The 18,422-nt window shown below is 46.3% G+C and overlaps 1 long non-coding RNA gene across 1 annotated transcript in view; it reads right to left on the bottom strand.

Annotated features, from left to right (window-relative positions):
- Window positions 1–17,563, bottom strand: part of LOC311242365 — a 37,800-nt gene extending 20,237 nt beyond the window's left edge. The window contains exons 1-2 of the long non-coding RNA XR_014620614.1: window positions 17,445–17,563; window positions 2,962–3,021 (exon numbers count right to left, since the gene is read on the bottom strand). This is a non-coding gene — a long non-coding RNA (uncharacterized lncRNA). The remainder of the gene's footprint in view (window positions 1–2,961; window positions 3,022–17,444) is intronic.
- Between the last annotated feature and the right edge of the window lie 859 nt (window positions 17,564–18,422).

Below are 18,422 nucleotides of genomic sequence, written 5' to 3'. Positions count from 1 at the left end.
GTCGGTCCAGGAGGCCGGCGTGTGTGTGGGTTCTGTTCGTCAGGGCCTTCACCTGCGCGGTCAATTCCTCCATGGTTTCGGCCTCCTCCTCCTTTACCTCGGCGGCGGCATCCTGGCCGTCTCGTTGCTCTTTTAGGGCCACCTGGGTGTAACGCTTTTCTTGAAGGGCCAGTTCGGTCATCTCATTCATCACTTCGGCTTGCTGCGCCAGTAGTGTCGTCTTCGCCCGACACTCCTCCTGCAGTTCCTCTAACTCCGCCGCCCTTTCCTGCGCGGCGTGAGCCTCCCTTTTCTGTATCTCGGTGACGGCGTCCCGGCCCTCTCGTAGCTCCTGTAGGGCCGCCCGAGTGTGGAGGGCTTGGTCAGTCAACTCTTTCATGGCTGCGGCTTGCTGCTGTAGCAGTGCCGTCTGGCACTGCTTCTGCAGCGTCTCCAACACCGCCGCCATCTCCTCAGACATCGTGGGTCTCTTGGTCGTCACTTACGAGGGAGTGGATTAGGATGTTGATCCTGTTCGTGACGCCAAATGTAGCAGGGTGGATTATCCCTGCTTTGTGGGAACTGTGGGGTGCGGTCAATAGGTAGCGAGACACAGTAGCACTCTGGCCAGCTGCACCTCCGTCTTTGGGGTCCAGAGCGTCAACTGGAGGCCGGCAGTGGGGATGTATGAGGCCCAGGGTTTACAAACCTGGTCCGGTACTCTGGTCTTCCTCCCTCTCTCTGGAGCGGTCAGCAGTACTCCCCAACACACCCTCACCCCCCCACGATTGTCTCTTTTGCCCTCCCACACCTAATGACCGTATGGTAAAGAAATAACTGGGTTCCCCCCGCAAGCAGTACCCTCCCTTAGTGATACCAGAAACCTTACAATGGAAATGAAAGGTAGAATAGGAAGGGGTTAAGATTAGGGTTAGAAGTAATAAAAGACACGCACACAATGCTCCCGTCAGCTGGAGGAGTGTATTGTCGCTCGGCCTAATTACAACAATGCTACGTTTGGTGATTATTGCACCACAGGTCTCCATACAATAATCACACTGGCATGAATCAATGGCATGTATCACTTATTATATTACACCCAGGCACCAAGTGCTCTCAGGGACCCAGACTAAACGCTGCACACGTCTGGGCGGAGCACAGTATTTACCTTCTCTAAGGAATTACTCTCATACTGTCTCCGGTGGAGAATATGGGGAAGGAAGGGGGAGCATAGGGGAGAGAATAAAGGGGTCCACTGAACGGGAAATAGTTATCAAATACACGCCTTATAACACTCAAAGAAAAGGAATAAAATAAAAGGGTGAGCTCACAAAATACCTATAAGTCCTATCTTAATTCCAGCATTTATAGTTTGGGGCGCCCCTATGAACTGGTAGTAGCAACGTTACTTTCGCCCGCGGGCTGCACCACACTGTGTACTGTATATGAAACCGGGAGCATCAAGGCTCATTTGTACTCATCCGAAATGGCCGCCTCGCCACTCCACTGTTGTCTGGGATGCAAGATGGCGGCTGGCGCTCTCGCGAGGATGGCAGCAGGCGGAGCTAGGCAGAGAGGCAGCGCCGGCTGAGAGCGTGCACTGAGTGATGGCGGCCCCCGTGGGATGGGCGGGACTCCAGTCGGCCGCAGGCAGCCTGGTGCAGATCTGAGTGAAGCTCTCCGGGGCAGGCTGAACGCAGGCAGCCGGTCGCAGGTCTGGTCGAAGTAGGCCGGAGCAGACTGGTTGTTGGCCCACGTTTGTCCTGGGGCGCACGCTCTATACCGCTCACTGTAACTACTGTAACCCGGTGCTTAAAGACTGAGATAATTATTTAACCGCACGTTACCTATACCGCATACTGTAACTGCTATAACCCGATGGCTAGTGCATGTCTCTGCACTCATTGTTCATATAATATCGCCGGTACTGCTAGGCTATCGTGTCCACTAGCCAGTACTCGTTATCACCCGTTGTCCTCTTACGGGGCTCCCTGGCATAACATCAGCAACGGGCTATCCAGAGCCCCGTTCGCTGTGACTACTCGCTGTCAAGTTCATTACCGAAGAGAGCGCGACTTCCGCTCGACTCCTCTCTTTATCATCTCCCAGCTCTCGCCGCCACTCTCTGCCTGCTACTGCCCCCTGCAGGTCCCGCCTGCCAGTCACAAGGGGAGACGCATTGTAGAATAAGAATCCATACTGTCATTTATAATCCGTATTCCAATGCTCTTCGGAAGGGGACGTTTGTGTCATTGCTCGTGTGAATCAATGACACTAGTTAGAATGTCTTTGTGTACAAAAAGGGATATAAACACAGTCAGCAGTTCTGAATAATATACCATATTTTCCAGACTGCTACATATACATGTATTTGTGTGTGTGTGTGTGTGTGTGTGTGTGTGTGTGTGTGTGTCTGTGTGTCTGTGTGTGTCTGTCTGTCTGTCTGTCTGTCTGTCTGTCTGTCTGTCTGTCTGTCTGTCTGTCTGTCTGTCTGTCTGTCTGTCTGTCTGTCTGTCTGTCTGTCTGTCTGACCCCTCTGCAATTATAGTTATCAGCTATAGCTACCAGGGGCAACAAGCTAACGTTAGCTCCACAGCCAATCAGGGTTTGACAACCTGTAAAAGCAGAAAAACCAATCCTCGCCCTCAGCCAATGAAAACGATGGGGGCGGGGTTTGGAGCAAACGTCGCTTGCCAATCACATGGTTTCATACACGGCCCATACTAGGTGTGACCTCATTTTGACAAGGAGCAGCTCCTGAGTGGAGTTTGTTTCCCCGGCGACCAACCGACCAATGACAGCTTGGTCGACTAAAACTCTTCTCATCGACTAACGTTTGGTCAACTAGGGGGCAAACCCTAACGATGATTATTATTATTATAGCTGCCATGTCCTGCTGACAATTTGTAAGTCGCTTTGGATTAAAGCGTCAGCTAAATGTAACTGTGAATTATTATTAATAGTTAATGAATCAGGACTTACCTCTACTTTAGCTGTGACTGGAGTTATGAAGGTCAGCAGCAAGCACAACCACGGCCCCATCTGACACACACACACACACACACACACACACACACACACACACACACACACACACACACACACACACACACACACACACACACACACACACAGTGTACTGAGGTCATATTAGTTGGCTAGATTTCAGATATTTAACACATTGCGCTGCTCTACTGTTGGTCTGGGGAGGGGGTGTAGACCACCACGTGCCTCCTCTGATACATGTGGAATCGCCAGCCGCTTCTTTTCACCTGACATCGAGGAGTTTCACTGGTTCATGCCGTGGTGCCTCCGGCTTGGTCGGTCGTCCATACAGACACAATTGGCAGTGTCAGCGGGTGGAAAGCCGGCGGCGTGGGTCCTGGTCGTTGTAAACAGCGACTCCTACACGTTGGTCGGGGCGCCTGCACAGCGAGGGAGGGAACTGGGGAAGGTAGTGTGATCCTCCCACGCGTTACACTTCACCCAATGAGAGTCCTCGCTGGCAGGTGAAAAGAGGCTGCTGGCTGTCTCCTATATGTATCGGAGGAAGCGTCTGATAGACTTCAGGGCTCCCTAGACCGGCAAGTGGGGGGAAAATGCGCGCAACGACCAGGAAGGGGATGGGGGAATTGGCATGAGCGACTAAATTGGGACGGGAGGAGAAATACAGAAAAATAGGAGAAGAAAAAAGTTGATTAAAAAAAAGAAGATTTTAGAGGTTCTTGCACCCGGTTACCCGGTTGCTGACGTTTCTGTTTCCCTCTGAGATTATAATTCCTGGTTCCTACCCTCTCAGTGAACCGTTATTGGATGGGGGTTGGAAGAGAGTTGTGTGAAGCTTTGAACATGATTTCGGCAGTTCTAAGTATGATCAAGTCCCATACTTTAGATTTAGATAATACTAGATGACGACCAGTGGTGCGTTATTGAAATCATCTGGGGTGACACGCACCCACGTGCACGCGCGCTCCCGGCGCGTGCGCGCGCTCCCGCGAATGCGCATTTAATGTCCCCTCGCTTGGGCACAGACTAAAGACAGTGCCTAATTGCCTCTACGAATGGAATGTAACACGTCTTCACAACAAGTTAGGTGTGAATGTGTCTGAGAACGTATTTAACACACCTGACGACCGGCGCTATTGATATGCAAATAGCGAGTGAGCTTGCACACCGTGCTACCCCGTCCCATGAACAACGCATGCCTGATGACGACTTCGACCTCAGCCGCCCACATGGCTTGGCTGGAGGCTGTAAACTCTTTCTGAAAGTCCACAGGTCCCAGGTCAGGAGTGCTTTTAACGTTCCACATTAGTCTTTCCTGCTGGAGGTATCAAAGACCCTGCAGTCAAACAGGCTCTTTCTCCATTCATACCTGGGGCAAACCCCCCCGGCCCCGGCTGCCTGAGGGAGGGCCCCCATCACAAACCAAACACACCCTGACATCAGTTAAGGGAGCGTTTGATTAGAATAAACACTGACTGATGAAAGGGAAAGAGACGTTTCACTTGACTTTCACCTTCAGAAGGAACTTAACTATACTTAGAGTGCTTTCTAGGGCGCAACCGAATCTCTTGTCCGGAATCAATGCGCTGCCAAGGGCATGTCCGAACTTGTCCAGACTCGTCTTTGAACTTGTCTGAGGGACGCGACCGCCTGGCGCCGCCAATGCCAAGGGCGCCGTCCAATGAGGAAAGCGAATAATGCTATGATTCAAACGGAGGCTTAAAGGGATATAGCTTATATATATAAATAATATACAAGTTATATAAACAATAAACCGTAGATTCTCAGTGTTAATCTGGCCCTTCACAACACTACTACTACTACTACTACTACTACTACTATTACTACTACTACTGCTACTACTAGTACTGCTACTGCTGCTACTGCTACTATTACTACTACTACTACTACTGTAACGGCCAAAATGGGTTTAATGTGCAGTGGATTTATGTGACCAGGGGGTGGCGCTTCTTTTATTTAAGAGTCAGGTACACCTGTATGAGGAGGAGTTTTGACCCGGAAAAGGGCAATGGTTTTTGACCGCACGCACGCACAAACACGCCACAGGGCGAAATGTTTGTAGGCAATTAGATATTGTATTCATTATTATTTAATCAGTTTAAGGAACAAAAGCGAGGATATTCTGTTTGCACGGTGAAGCAAATAAATATCATTTTCCAAGTAAAGCTGCCTGCATTGTGTCATTGGGACAAGGACTGTTTTGGTATGAGACCAGGAGTATAATGGCGCGTCAACCAGTCTAGCTGCGGGATCAAAACTGCTCAGTAGCTCTGTATAAGACGGGAGCTCCTTTAATATTAGTCAAAAATCACGCACCAGTAGGACTCTCGTTTGAGACTGGGGAAGATTCGCTGCGTTTGGGACGTCGGAGAATCTCCACCGGAGGAAGACGAGGAGCTGCTGTTGTCGTTTGTGGAGGAAGAGGATTCTACTGTTTGCTGCTGCATCGGGGAGCCGCCTGCAGCCGTTCGTGGACGAGGAACACACCGGGGCTGACCCGAAGTTTGGCTGAGGATCCGTACTGGACCGCGAGTACTGGTCCGTGAGCGACAGCATGGTACCCAACGCAAGGAGGTATGTTTATAGCGCTATATAAATACATGGCCATGTAAAAATTGTGTGCGCACATAACTTGGGGTTGAGCATAAATCCATGGTTGCTGAAGTGGAATAACACTTGACTTTTTTACTTTTACACACGGACCTTTTTGTATTGACTTTGTTGCGCGACTCGCCAGCCATCTCGTTTTAACTCAGACTATCTAATAACATGGAGACGCGCAAACCGGCGTCAAAAGTTCCCATGGAGACCACAGTGCCCTCCGCTGCTAGCGGTGACGTCACTGGGAAACGTGTCGTTAAAATGACTGCCAAGGCTGTTGCAGAACATTGTGGCAAATTGGAAGCCAGCAGGAAACGTAAATTTAACATGGCAGCCAAGATAAATGATGCAATTCTTGGTTTCATGTTAAATAATGAGAAGGAAAAAGTAGAGAATGCTCTTACAGATTTGAGTCAGGTGTGTTATGAGGCGAAATGCATACATGACAATATGTTGGGTTATACGTTACATGATGAAAAAGAAGAACAAGACACCTGGTTTAAAGCAAAAATGTTGTCAATCAATGAGTGTATTTCAAATGCAAAACTATGGGTTTTCAAATATTGAAGGTATAATGAATGTACATGATGAAAATGATGGTAAAACAACTGAAGGTGATTTGCATTTAATTGATGATGGTATTGCTCCAAATGACAGTGTGTCAAACATTGTGAGCAAATATTCAAAAACAAGTAGCAGGTCATCTGCCAGGATTTTAGCTGAAGCCGATAGAGCTGCACTTCTCGCTCGTGCTGAATCTCTAAAAGAAAAACATGCTTTGGAGGAGCAGGAGCAACAGTTGAAGGAGCAGGAACTAAAGTTGAAGGAGCAGGAACTGCAGTTGAAAAGAAAAAAGGAACAACTGGAGGTGGACACTGAATTGGCTGCAACCACTGCAAGGTTGGCCGTGTTGCACTCCTCTGAAAGTAAACATTCATCTCATGCACCTTCAAATGCAATGAATTCCTATTTTGAAAGGGAACACCACAAGGTCTTAAATCCTGTTGCAAGATAATATCAACCTGGGACATTAACACAACGAAGTAAATTGACACAATTGTCAATACCACCAAACAAGCCTGTGGATGTGAGACCAAAGGAACGTGGTCAATGGCATAGCACTGCTACTAACCGCCAATATAACCACAACCACAAGGAACAGGAAAGCAGAATGGGAACAACTGATAATGTTCAAATCAATTCAAACCAACCTGCAAACATGCTTACCATCATGGAGAGGCAAAATGAGATAACTGCTGCTCTGGTGCAGCAGCAGCATTCCAGGTCTCACCACGAAATATCCCAACCTTTGAAGGTGACCCTCTCCAATATAGAACATTCATCAAAGCATTTGAACAAGGAGTGGAGGAAAAGGCAACAGAAGCTGATGCTTTGTATTATCTGGAGCAGTTCACAAGAGGACAGCCACAAGAATTGGTGCGTAGCTGCCAGCATATGGCTCCTGAGCGTGGTTACGCAGTGGCAAAGGGTCTTCTTAAAGAACACTTTGGAAATCAGTACAAAATAGGAAATGCCTACATGCAAAAGGCCTTGGCATGGCAAACAATAAAATCGGAGGATGTCAAGGCACTTCAAGCCTACTCCTTATTCTTGTGTGGCTGCTGCAATGCAATGGAGGAGCTTCAGTACATGCAGGAGTTGGACATGCCTGTCAACATGAGGGCCATAATATCAAAATCGCCATTCAAGATGAGGGAGCAATGGAGGAGTACGGCTCACGGCATCATGGAAAATACCCAGGAAAGAGCTCACTTCAATGATATGATCAAGTTTGTGGAGCGACGCGTCAGTATTCTTTCTGACCCTCTGTTTGGTGACATACAGGATCCAAATTCTGGTGTGGTTGGCACAAAATCTCTCACCAGGTTTAAATCATATCCACCCAACAGAGTAAAAGGAAATATTGTCGCCACCACGGTAACAACCATGGACATAGCTGAGAGAACCAAGGAGCTGACATCACCAACATCAAGTACAATGAATGCTAGGAGAGCTGGATGCCTTTTCTGTGCTCGCAGTCACTCATTGGAGGAGTGCAAACAACTTCAGGAAAAGAGGCACAAGGAGAAAATACACTTTCTGAGGGAAAAGGGAGTTTGCTTTGCATGCTTATGTGTTGGTCACATGAGCAGAGATTGCGAAAGGCGCTTGATATGCAAAGTCTGTGGTCAAACTCACCCCACCCTGCTTCACATCAAAAGGCAACCATCTTCTCCAGAACAGTTAAAGGAACCATCCAATAAGCAACCAACTTCACTGCAAACATGTGGACATACAGGGGCCAGTAAGGACCGGTGTGTGTTATCCATTCTCCCTGTACGTGTGAAAGCAGCAAAAGGAAATGCCATCATACAAACCTACGCCTTCTTAGACCCTGGTAGCTCAGCCACATTCTGCTCTGAACGCCTAATGCAGAGGCTGAATATCACAGGCAGAAGAACCAACTTCCTGTTGAGCACCATGGGGCAAGAGACAGTTGTTCCAGCTTACTCCTTGACTGGGTTGGAGATAGCTGGTTTGGACAGCGATGACTTTTATGTTCTTCCGGAAGTTCTCACACAGAAGAAAATGCCAGTCACGGCTGAGAACATGGTGACACCTGAAGAACTGTCGGAATGGCCATATTTGTCCAACGTACACATCCCACGCCTAAAAGCAAATGTCGACCTGTTGATTGGAACCAACGCTCCCAAGATATTGGAACCTTGGGAGGTCATCAACAGTCACAGGAATGGCCCGTATGCTATAAGGACGGTGCTGGGATGGGTCGTTAATGGTCCACTGAATGGAAACAGTGGTGTTGTGGAGACAGAGTTTCCCTCTGCTATGGTCAACAGGATCTCAGTGTGCAGGCTAGAAGAAATGCTGGCCAATCAGTACAATCACGACTTCAATGAAGTAGCTGTGAAGGAGAAGGAAATGTCCAGAGAAGACTTAAGGTTTCTGGAAATTGTGGAAAGTTCAGCAGTGCTTCAGGAGGGGAGGTACTGTTTGAAATTGCCTTTTAGGAACAAGGAGGTCTGTCTGCCCAACAATGTGGGAGTCGCTAGGCAAAGGATCCAAGGTTTGAGGAAACTGTTCCTAAATAACAAAAGCTTGCACCAGGAGTATGCAGCATACATGAACAAGCTTATTGGGAAGAACTATGCAGAGAAAGTACCGCAGCAACAACTGCATGGTGAAAAAGGAAAAGTGTGGTACATCCCACACCATGGTGTCTACCATCCGAGGAAAGGAAACCTCCGTGTGGTGTTTGACTGTGGAGCCACATTCCAAGGAGCATCCCTGAACAGTGAACTTCTGCAGGGTCCTAACCTTACCAGTTTACTGCTTGGAGTGCTAACTCGCTTCAGAGAGGAACCGGTGGCATTCATGGGTGACATTCAAGCCATGTTCCACCAGGTGAAGGTCGCTGAGGAAGACAGGGATTTTCTGCGCTTCCTCTGGTGGCCAGAGGGAGATGTCACTAGGGACATTGAGGAGTACAGGATGACTGTGCACCTGTTTGGCGCTGCATCATCCCCTAGTTGCGCAAGCTATGCCCTGAGGAAAACTGCTGATGATAATCAGGCTGAGTTCTCAGCTGAAGTCACCCAATCTGTCAAGCAGAATTTCTATGTGGATGACTGTTTGAAGAGCTCAGCGACTGAAGAAGAAGCTATCCAGATGATAACGGATCTTATTGTTCTGTGTTGCAAAGGGGGCTTCATCTTGGAGAAGTGGATCAGCAACAGTCGTGGTGTTTTACAGTCCATCGTAGCAGAGCAAAGGGCCAAGGATCTAAAGGAGTTGGATCTGGACAGAGACAAACTTCCAATGGAAAGGGCTCTTGGCCTACTATGGTGTGTGGAGACTGACTCTTTCAGGTTCAAGATCGAGTTGAAACAACAGTCTCTCACCAGACGTGGTATGCTGTCCATTGCCAGCTCAGTATACGATCCTCTAGGTTTCCTGGCACCAGTCACTTTGCGTGCAAAAATAATGCAGCAGGAACTCTGCAGAAGACGATGTGGGTGGGATGATGACCTGCCACGGGACATCATACGCCAATGGAAAAGGTGGTTGGAGGAATTGGAGCAGCTGGCTGCATTCCATGCGAATAGGTGCATTAAACCAGTGTCTTTTGGGAAGGTCAGACATGCCCAACTACACCACTTTGCCGATGCCAGTGAAGGTGGATATGGAACTGTATTGTATGTCCGGATGTTGAGTCAGGAAAACCACATCCAGGTTACCTTTCTGCTTGGCAAAGCCAGAGTAACACCACTGAAAGCTGTAACTATTCCTCGGCTGGAGTTGACGGCTGCTGTCCTTGCTGTCAGAGTGGACTCACTGTTGAAGGCAGAGCTGAAGTTCCAGTTGGAGGAGTCGGTATTTTGGACTGACAGCACTTCAGTGTTGAAGTATATTAACAATGAGGACAGGCGTTTCCACACATTCGTAGCCAATAGGGTCTCGACCATCAGAGAAAGGTCTGAACCCTCACAGTGGAGACATGTCTGTTCCAAAGACAATCCAGCTGACGATGCGTCAAGAGGAATGAGGGTCTTGGACTTCCTGAATGGCAGCAGGTGGCTTGAAGGTCCTGCATTTCTTTGGAAGCCAGAAGAGGGTTGGCCCAAAACTGTGTTGGACGTCTCAGTGGATTCAAATGACCAGGAGGTCAAAAAGGAGGCAACAGTAAACGCCATCAGTGTGGGTGACATGGCCAGTCCTGCTTACCAGCTAATTTGCTACTTCTCAGACTGGAAGAGGGTGAAGACTGCAGTTGCCTGGTTCCTCAAGTTGAGGGTCATGTTGTTGGAACAGAGCCGTCTGAGAAAGCAGGCTGCAAGTCAAAGGCTCACAGCAACATCTATGAGCGGCACTTTGACGCTGGAGGATCTGCGGAGAGCAGAGGTTGCCATCGTTGGCTACTGTCAGCGACTGAGATTCAGTGAAGAGATTGCTGCTTTAACATCTGGGAAGGCAGCAGTGAGTCGACACAGTCCCATATATAGGCTGGATCCAGTGTTTGAAGATGGACTCTTGAGAGTTGGAGGAAGACTGAGCAGAGGGTCAATGCCAGAGGAAGCTAAACATCCGCTCATTCTCTCCAAGGACCAGCATGTTTCAATGCTCATTCTCAAGCATGTACACCAGAATCTGGGACATGGTGGAAGGACTCACACACTGTCCAAAGTGAGGAAGAGATTTTGGATCACCAACGCCCATGCAGCTGTTAGGAAGATCATCGCTGAATGCAGCTTTTGCAAACGCTACAATGGCAGAGCAGTGGAGCCAAAGATGGCAGATCTTCCAGCAGACAGAATCCTTCCTGACCTACCACCTTTTACCAACACAGGGGTAGATTACTTTGGACCAGTCGAAGTGAAGAAAGGAAGATCAACCTGTAAGAGGTACGGAGTCATATTTACCTGTATGGCAAGCAGGGCCATCCATCTGGAGGTCGCGGTGTCATTGGACACAGACGCATGCATCAATGCTCTGAGGCGTTTTATCAGCAGGAGAGGACAAGTGGCGCACTTACGGTCCGATAATGGTACCAATTTCATTGGGTCAGAAGGAGAACTGAAGGAGGCTCTGGCCGTTTTGAATCAAGACAAGATTCATGGAGTTCTGGCACAAGTTGGAATCCGTTGGAGCTTTAATCCACCGGCAGGTTCACATCACGGTGGTGTCTGGGAACGGATGATCCACCTGGTGAGAATGGTTCTCAGTTCTGTCAGCAGAGGTTGGATGATGATGGGCTTCATACAGTGTTCTGTGAAGTGGAGGCCATTTTGAATGACCGTCCAATAACCAAACTCTCGGATGATCCCAATGACCTGGAGCCACTTACACCGAACCATCTTCTTCTCTTGAAGGGTAAACCAGCTTTGCCACCTGGAGTGTTTCGATCCACATGACCAGTATGTAAGAAGACGATGGCGGCAAGTCCAGTATCTTTCAGATCTTTTCTGGAAAAGATGGGTATGTGAGTACTTGCCCTTGCTTCAAGAGAGGCAAAAGTGGAACCAGAGGAAAAGGAGTTTGGCAGCTGGTGATATTGTGGTCATCATGGACTCTTCAGCTCCTCGTGGGTCCTGGCCACTTGGCGGGGTTCTGGAGGTCTTTCCAGACAAACAAGGTCTGGTGCCGTCTGTGAAATTGCAGACTAAAAGTAGCACCATTGTAAGGCCGGTGACCAAACTGTGTTTGGTTCATGAAATGTAGATGCACTTAATCCATGACATGTTTTGGCTCTTATTTGTTTTGTTTATTTATTTTTTGAATTGTTATGTCTGCCTGCCTTAACAATTAGGGGCCGGTGTGTAACGGCCAAAATGGGTTTAATGTGCAGTGGATTTATGTGAACAGGGGGTGGCGCTTCTTTTATTTAAGAGTCAGGTACACCTGTATGAGGAGGAGTTTTGACCCGGAAAAGGGCAATGGTTTTTGACCGCACGCACGCGCGAACACGCCACAGGGCGAAATGTTTGTAGATAATTAGATATTGTATTCATTATTATTTAATCAGTTTAAGGAACAAAAGCGAGGATATTCTGTTTGCACGGTGAAGCAAATAAATATCATTTTCCAAGTAAAGCTGCCTGCATTGTGTCATTGGGACAAGGACTGTTTTGGTATGAGACCAGGAGTATAACGGCGCGTCAACCAGTCTAGCTGCGGGATCAAAACCGCTCAGTAGCTCCGTATAAGACAGGAGCTCCTTTAATAACTACTACTACTACTACTACTACTACTACTACTACTACTACTACTACTACTACTACTACTACTACTATTACTAGACTACTACTACTACTACTGCTGCTACTACTACTGCTACTACTGTACTGCTACTAGTGATGCACCGATGTGAAAATTGTGGCCGATACCGATATTAATATTTCTGTTCTGGTCGATACCAATATTTACCGATGTCGATATCTCTGTATAGAAAACACTTTTTATGATAATCAAATAAAGAGCTATTTTCCAAAAAGCATTTTTTTTAAACTTTTGTAACTTATTTTCAGAAATGACTGATATTTTGAAACTATTTAACACTTTGAGTGCCACGGACGCTTTTTGTCGTTAGTTCATGCCGCCAGTTGAATGCCAGCAACGCTATATAGCGTTTGTTTGTCGTATATTTTTTTATTAGCGATTAGAATTCATATTTCATCAATCGAGCCTCACGCTAGTGCTGCAGACTCTCTCTGAGCTCCATTGGGAAAATACCGCCCCCTATCGTCTCTCCCTGTGGTACTGCACCCCATTGGATTAGACTGATGGGGGGGGGGGGTCCAGTTTCCTCATTTTACTTTTCCGTCAAGCCAACTGAAGGATCGAAGTGATTGCTGAGCCGCAAAACAAAGTGTAATACATATTTACAGTACCCAGCGCTGAATCAATAAACGCGATCGATATTTGGAATGGTGATCAGGAATTGGAATAATCTTTTTGAAGAACATCGGATCTGAGGTAAGCAATTTATTTTACCAGTCTTGGGGTAATCGGATCTACTTTCACAGAGATATCAGCGTTTGCCCCATGTGTGTGTGTGTGTGTGCTGATCAGGAAATGAGAGAATATATTTTTCAGCCCGCTTCTCTAGCGTGCATAAGTACACATATACTATCGATAATCTAGCGTTTATTTGAAAACTATTCACAAATAGGCCGAAAAATTACAACGTTTGTGTATTCCAGAATATTCCAGTAAATGCCGTTTATCACGGAATCTATATATTTTCCTGAAACTTTCAAGAAAACAAGGGCTTTTCAAAATGCTATCAAATGGAAATTAACGGATTAAAAAACAATCCGTTTCGACAATGTTTGTTGACTGCAAACAAGTCATTGATAAGCGACGAGCAGATTAGACACATAATTTAAGACATAGATTATGCATTTAGAGCGCTATCATTGAAGTGGGTGGTGGCATTCAAGGATAAATAGTGCACGCCATGCTGGCAATCAAAGTGTTAACACTTTGAGTGCCAGCGATGAGATTTCTCGTTAGTTCATGCCAACCGTTGAGTGCCAGCCGACGAGAGATCTCGTTTTTAAATAGTTATTTTTTTTACTATCGATTTCCATTCATTTTTCATCAATCTAGCCTCACGTTACCAGTGGGGATCTGTCTGAACTCGAACAGGGAAAATACCGCACATTTTTTTAGTTTTTTTTATTCATTAATTAAAAAAGAAAACATTTGCAGTCAACGTATTCTTAAATAATAGCGCTGCCCGAGGCTGGGCATATGATACAGTCAACCGCGTATTCTTAAATAATAGCACTGCCCGAGGCTGGGCATACAGTCAACGTATTCTTAAATAATAGCGCTGCCCGAGGCTGGGCATATGATACAGTCAACGTATTCTTAAATAATAGCGCTGCCCGAGGCTTAGTGGCAATGCACCTGTACAGTCGTACACCTGGCAGTAACAGGGAAAATGCATAAAACACCCCTGGAACCTGATAAACAAGCTTAAAGCCAGGTTAATCTTTCAAGCACGACATGCAGATTTGCAGTTTTGCCTTATTTGAATCGAACTCTATAAGCTTAGTACACACGTCACAAACTGCACGAGCACAGTGTGAAATGTTTCCAGGGAGCAACTTGTAAAGCTGGAGTGATCATGTTGAGCAGTAATGTCCAGGCAGCAGAACAGTGCATAGCATTACTGCACATTCAATATTGATACCGGAGAAGACCCTGTTGCATGATGCAACACACCGAGTGAGAGAGACCGAGAGAGCGCGCGAGAGAGAGAGAGAGAGAGAGAGAGCAAGAGAGAGAGAGCGAGAGAGCAAGAGAGAGAGCGCGAGAGAGAGAGCGCATGCGCACGAGAGAGAGAGAGAAAGAGAGAGAGAGAGAGAGAGAGATCCACGGCGGGAACAGAATAGATTGCATTAAAAAACTCACCCTAACGCAGAATCAGGTCCAAGAGGAAGGAGACGACTGTGGAGATGACAAAGTTCACCAGTCCCATGATATTGTCCCCCCCGTTGGGATGAACTTGGGAGTCTGTTCCTAGTTTATCTGCCACACGTTAGCACTCGATAACGTAGCTAACGCTAGCTAGCTAGGTTAGCTAACGCTAGTTAGCTGTCCGTGCCTTTAGCTAAGCTACTAGCCGACATGGCTAGCCTGACTGAACGTTCTAACACGCAACAACTTTCATCTTCAGTCCATCTGCCAAACGTCCTCTTCGTATTGGCATAACATAATCACTATACTTGGTATTGATAAGCTTACGGCACGCTGCGTTATTTCTTCTGCTCCGATGCTGCACAATTGGTTTTCAAAAGTAGGATGCTCTTGGCCAAGACATCCACTCGCTCCCGTGGATAGCGCCGAATAGACCCCGTACGTACCTGTACCCCCTCCCCTCGTGGATAATACCGGTCTTCTTCACATCTCTCTACCGACTACCAGACCGACGCCAACCAGCTCCCCCTAGTGTTAGTCCTCCCACGATGCTTTGCACAAAAGTAAACGGGTCATTGAATGAAACCAATAGTATATCTGCAGAGCCGCAGAGCCCAGAACACTATTCTACACACGTGTCTAATGTGAAATATATAAGCATGTAAGCAAAACTAGATTTTAGGTCTGTGATGGAAAGTGATTGTTAACATTCTATTTATTTTTATTTTTATTAAATATATATATATATCTCGCGAGGCCCTGTGCGACCGCAATGCTCGCACACCCCTAGCGGCGGCCCTGGCTACTACAACTACTACTACTACTAATACTACTACTACTACTACTACTACTGCTACTGCTACTACTGCTGCTACTACTACTACTACTACTACTACTACTACTACTACTACTACTACTACTACTACTACTACTGCTACTACCAAAAAAACATTTCATCAATGACAAAACTGAGGAAAACAAAAACAAACCCTGTGAACTTTTGGAAATTACTCAACAACCATACAAACATAAAGACAGAAAACACTCATTACAGACAAGCTGGATGTGGCCAAATACCTAAATATATTGTTTACAAACATAGCCACAACACTGGTTAAATAAACTACCCTCCCACTCAGGGCATTTTGGGGTAGAACACATCATAGACTACTACAAAAACCTAGGGGTCCGCAAAGACGACTTCGCAATTATGCCACATCAATGTGGAACGCCCTACCCACAGCCGTAAAATCTCGCACAGGGCCTCGCATTTCTCCCAGGCGGCCCTGATGATGACAGATTGACGTTACCATGTTGAAATGTAACCATTCACTTTATACATATATTGTTAGTTTATCACATTTCTTTCAAGGGTAGGAACTAGTGCTGTCAGGCGATACAAAAAAACGTATTAATTACAGGATTTGTAATTAATTAATCGAATTAATCGCATAGCCATTTTAGGCCTGATATTCTATATTCTATAATCATATTTCAAATTGCATGTGTCCAGATAGCAGAATTCAGTACTATATCTACAAAACCTTCTGTTTAATCATCTTTCCTTTATTCATTTGCTTAGATTTTTCAGGTCTGGTACATTTTAGCATGGTGTTACGCACAGTCAAAGATAAAAAAAAAAATATTTTGAATTGATATTCTTATTTGGTTCATTACAATTTACTCAAGCCTAGTAACAGACACAGTATTTCTGACACTGGGAATACATTCCCTGAGATCCCTAGAATCAGATACCAAGAACATGCAAATGGACCATTTAAAAATATATATATATAAATGTGTATTCTACGTTCTTATGGAATGAATGAGATAAAAAAAAAATTAATATTTTATTTTTTTGTAATTAATTGTGTGTTAATTTTCATAACGAGATAATTTGCTGTGTAATTAATTAATCTAATTAACGCGATAAACTGACAGCCGAACAGATTTTTACCCTGGAATGAGATTGGCACCACACTGGCTTGTGAAGGGTTAAACTGACTAGCAGCACACTAACCTCTGACCTCTCAGGTCTCTTGTTGCTCCTCTGAAGCTTAAGTATTAAACTAGCAACCCGTGACTTTACTCATCTAGGCAGCGCTGTCCTAATGGAACATCTAAACATATAAATACCAGTCCCCTCCCTCAATAGCAACCACTGAAATGCCCTTGAGCAAAGCACGTAACCCCCAACTGCTCAGGTGGAGCTGCTCAGTGGCTAACAGTGTCAGACTGCCATACAATTAGAGAGAGAGAGAGAGAGAGAGAGAGAGAGAGAGAGAGACTCACTCACAGATATACAGAGAGAGAGACAAACTCACTCAGATAGACAGAGTGACAGAGAGAGGGAGAGACACTCACAGATAGACAGAGTGAGAGATACAGAGAGAGAGAGAGAGACAGGGAGAGAGAGAGACAGTGAGAGAGACAGAGTGAGAGATACAGAAAGAGAGAGACAGGGAGAGAGAGAGTGAGAGATACAGAGAGAGAGAGACAGGGAGAGAGAGACAGTGAGAGAGACAGAGTGAGAGATACAGAGAGAGAGACAGGGAGAGAGAGACAGTGAGAGAGACAGAGTGAGAGATACAGAGAGAGATAGACAAACAGACAGTGACAGATGGAGAAAGAGAGAGACAAACGGAGAGACAGAGAGAGAGAGAAAGACAGAGAGACAGTGACAGACGGAGAGCGAGAGAGAGACAGAGACAGATGGAGAGAGAGACAGAGACGGATGGAGAGAAAGAGAGACAAACAGATACAGTGACAGATGGAGAGAGAGAGAGAGAGAGAGAGAGAGAGAAAGAGACAAACAGAGAGACAGAGAGAGGGAGAGAGAGAGACAGACAAACGGAGAAACACAAGACATACCGAGAGACAGATGAAGTGTTTACCTTCTCCGTAGTTCTTCCCGCCATTAGTGGACTTTGGTCCCCGGGGCACTGGTTGTCACGGCAACGAGGTCTGCTGTGTCTCAGGTTACAATAGTATATGGAGGGCACACACAAACACACACGCGCACACACACACTAACTCACGCTGAGCGACGGCCCTCCCACTCAGCCTGCTGAACTTCCTGTTTGCTTCCTTGTTGTTTTCACGAGAGCTGGGAGGGTCATCAGCTGATGAGGCTCACCTGGACGCGTGTATGCTTTTACCAACCCAGTTGTGTTTCCGGGTTCCTGTTTTGCGCTCTGATTGGCCACTGACCTACACGCGTACACCCCCCTCGCTATCGCCTTTGGGGCGTGAGATATGAAGACAGATTTAACTGGGTATAGGAAGGCAGTAATAATAAACACTCGAAACAGCTATTACCAGACAATTACAACAGCAGTGGTGCCTGCTTCAAATGTCACGTATTATAGGCTATAAGCCCGTGTAGATCTATTCGGAATAATAAACATATACACGACCCTCTAGCAAAACATGACACAATGTGATCCTATCTCCGATAGAGCGGCTGGTCGCAGAGACGCGAGTTGAACGAACACATCGGGAGGAGAATGAATGAATGAATGAACCTGATGTAAACAAGACAAAAGTCTTTCTCTGGTCTGCATCCCCTTAACAATTGTGTGTATTGAGCCGTACTGTATTGTACGATAGAGCGGCTGGTCGCAGTGACGCGAGTTGAACGAACACATCGGGAGGAGAATGAATGAATGAAAAACGTTATTTAACAGATTGCAGACATGCAGTACATGTACAGTACAGTAAATGAGGAATACATTTTTTATTTGAAGTGTTTCAAATAAATCCTACAATTTGCTGAGAAAGATGTCTGTATGTATGCATGTTTCCAAGTAATATGTTTTGATGAGAAATTCCATGAAGACACAAAACAGGCTATTTGATCTACTAATCATAAT

The sequence above is a fragment of the Notolepis coatsorum genome (genome assembly GCF_963971535.1).
Source record: "Notolepis coatsorum genome assembly, chromosome: 16".
NCBI classification, from domain to species: Eukaryota; Metazoa; Chordata; class Actinopteri; order Aulopiformes; family Paralepididae; genus Notolepis; species Notolepis coatsorum.
The sequence above is the reverse complement of the archived record's forward strand: the minus strand, read 5'-3'. Positions and strand labels throughout refer to the sequence as shown.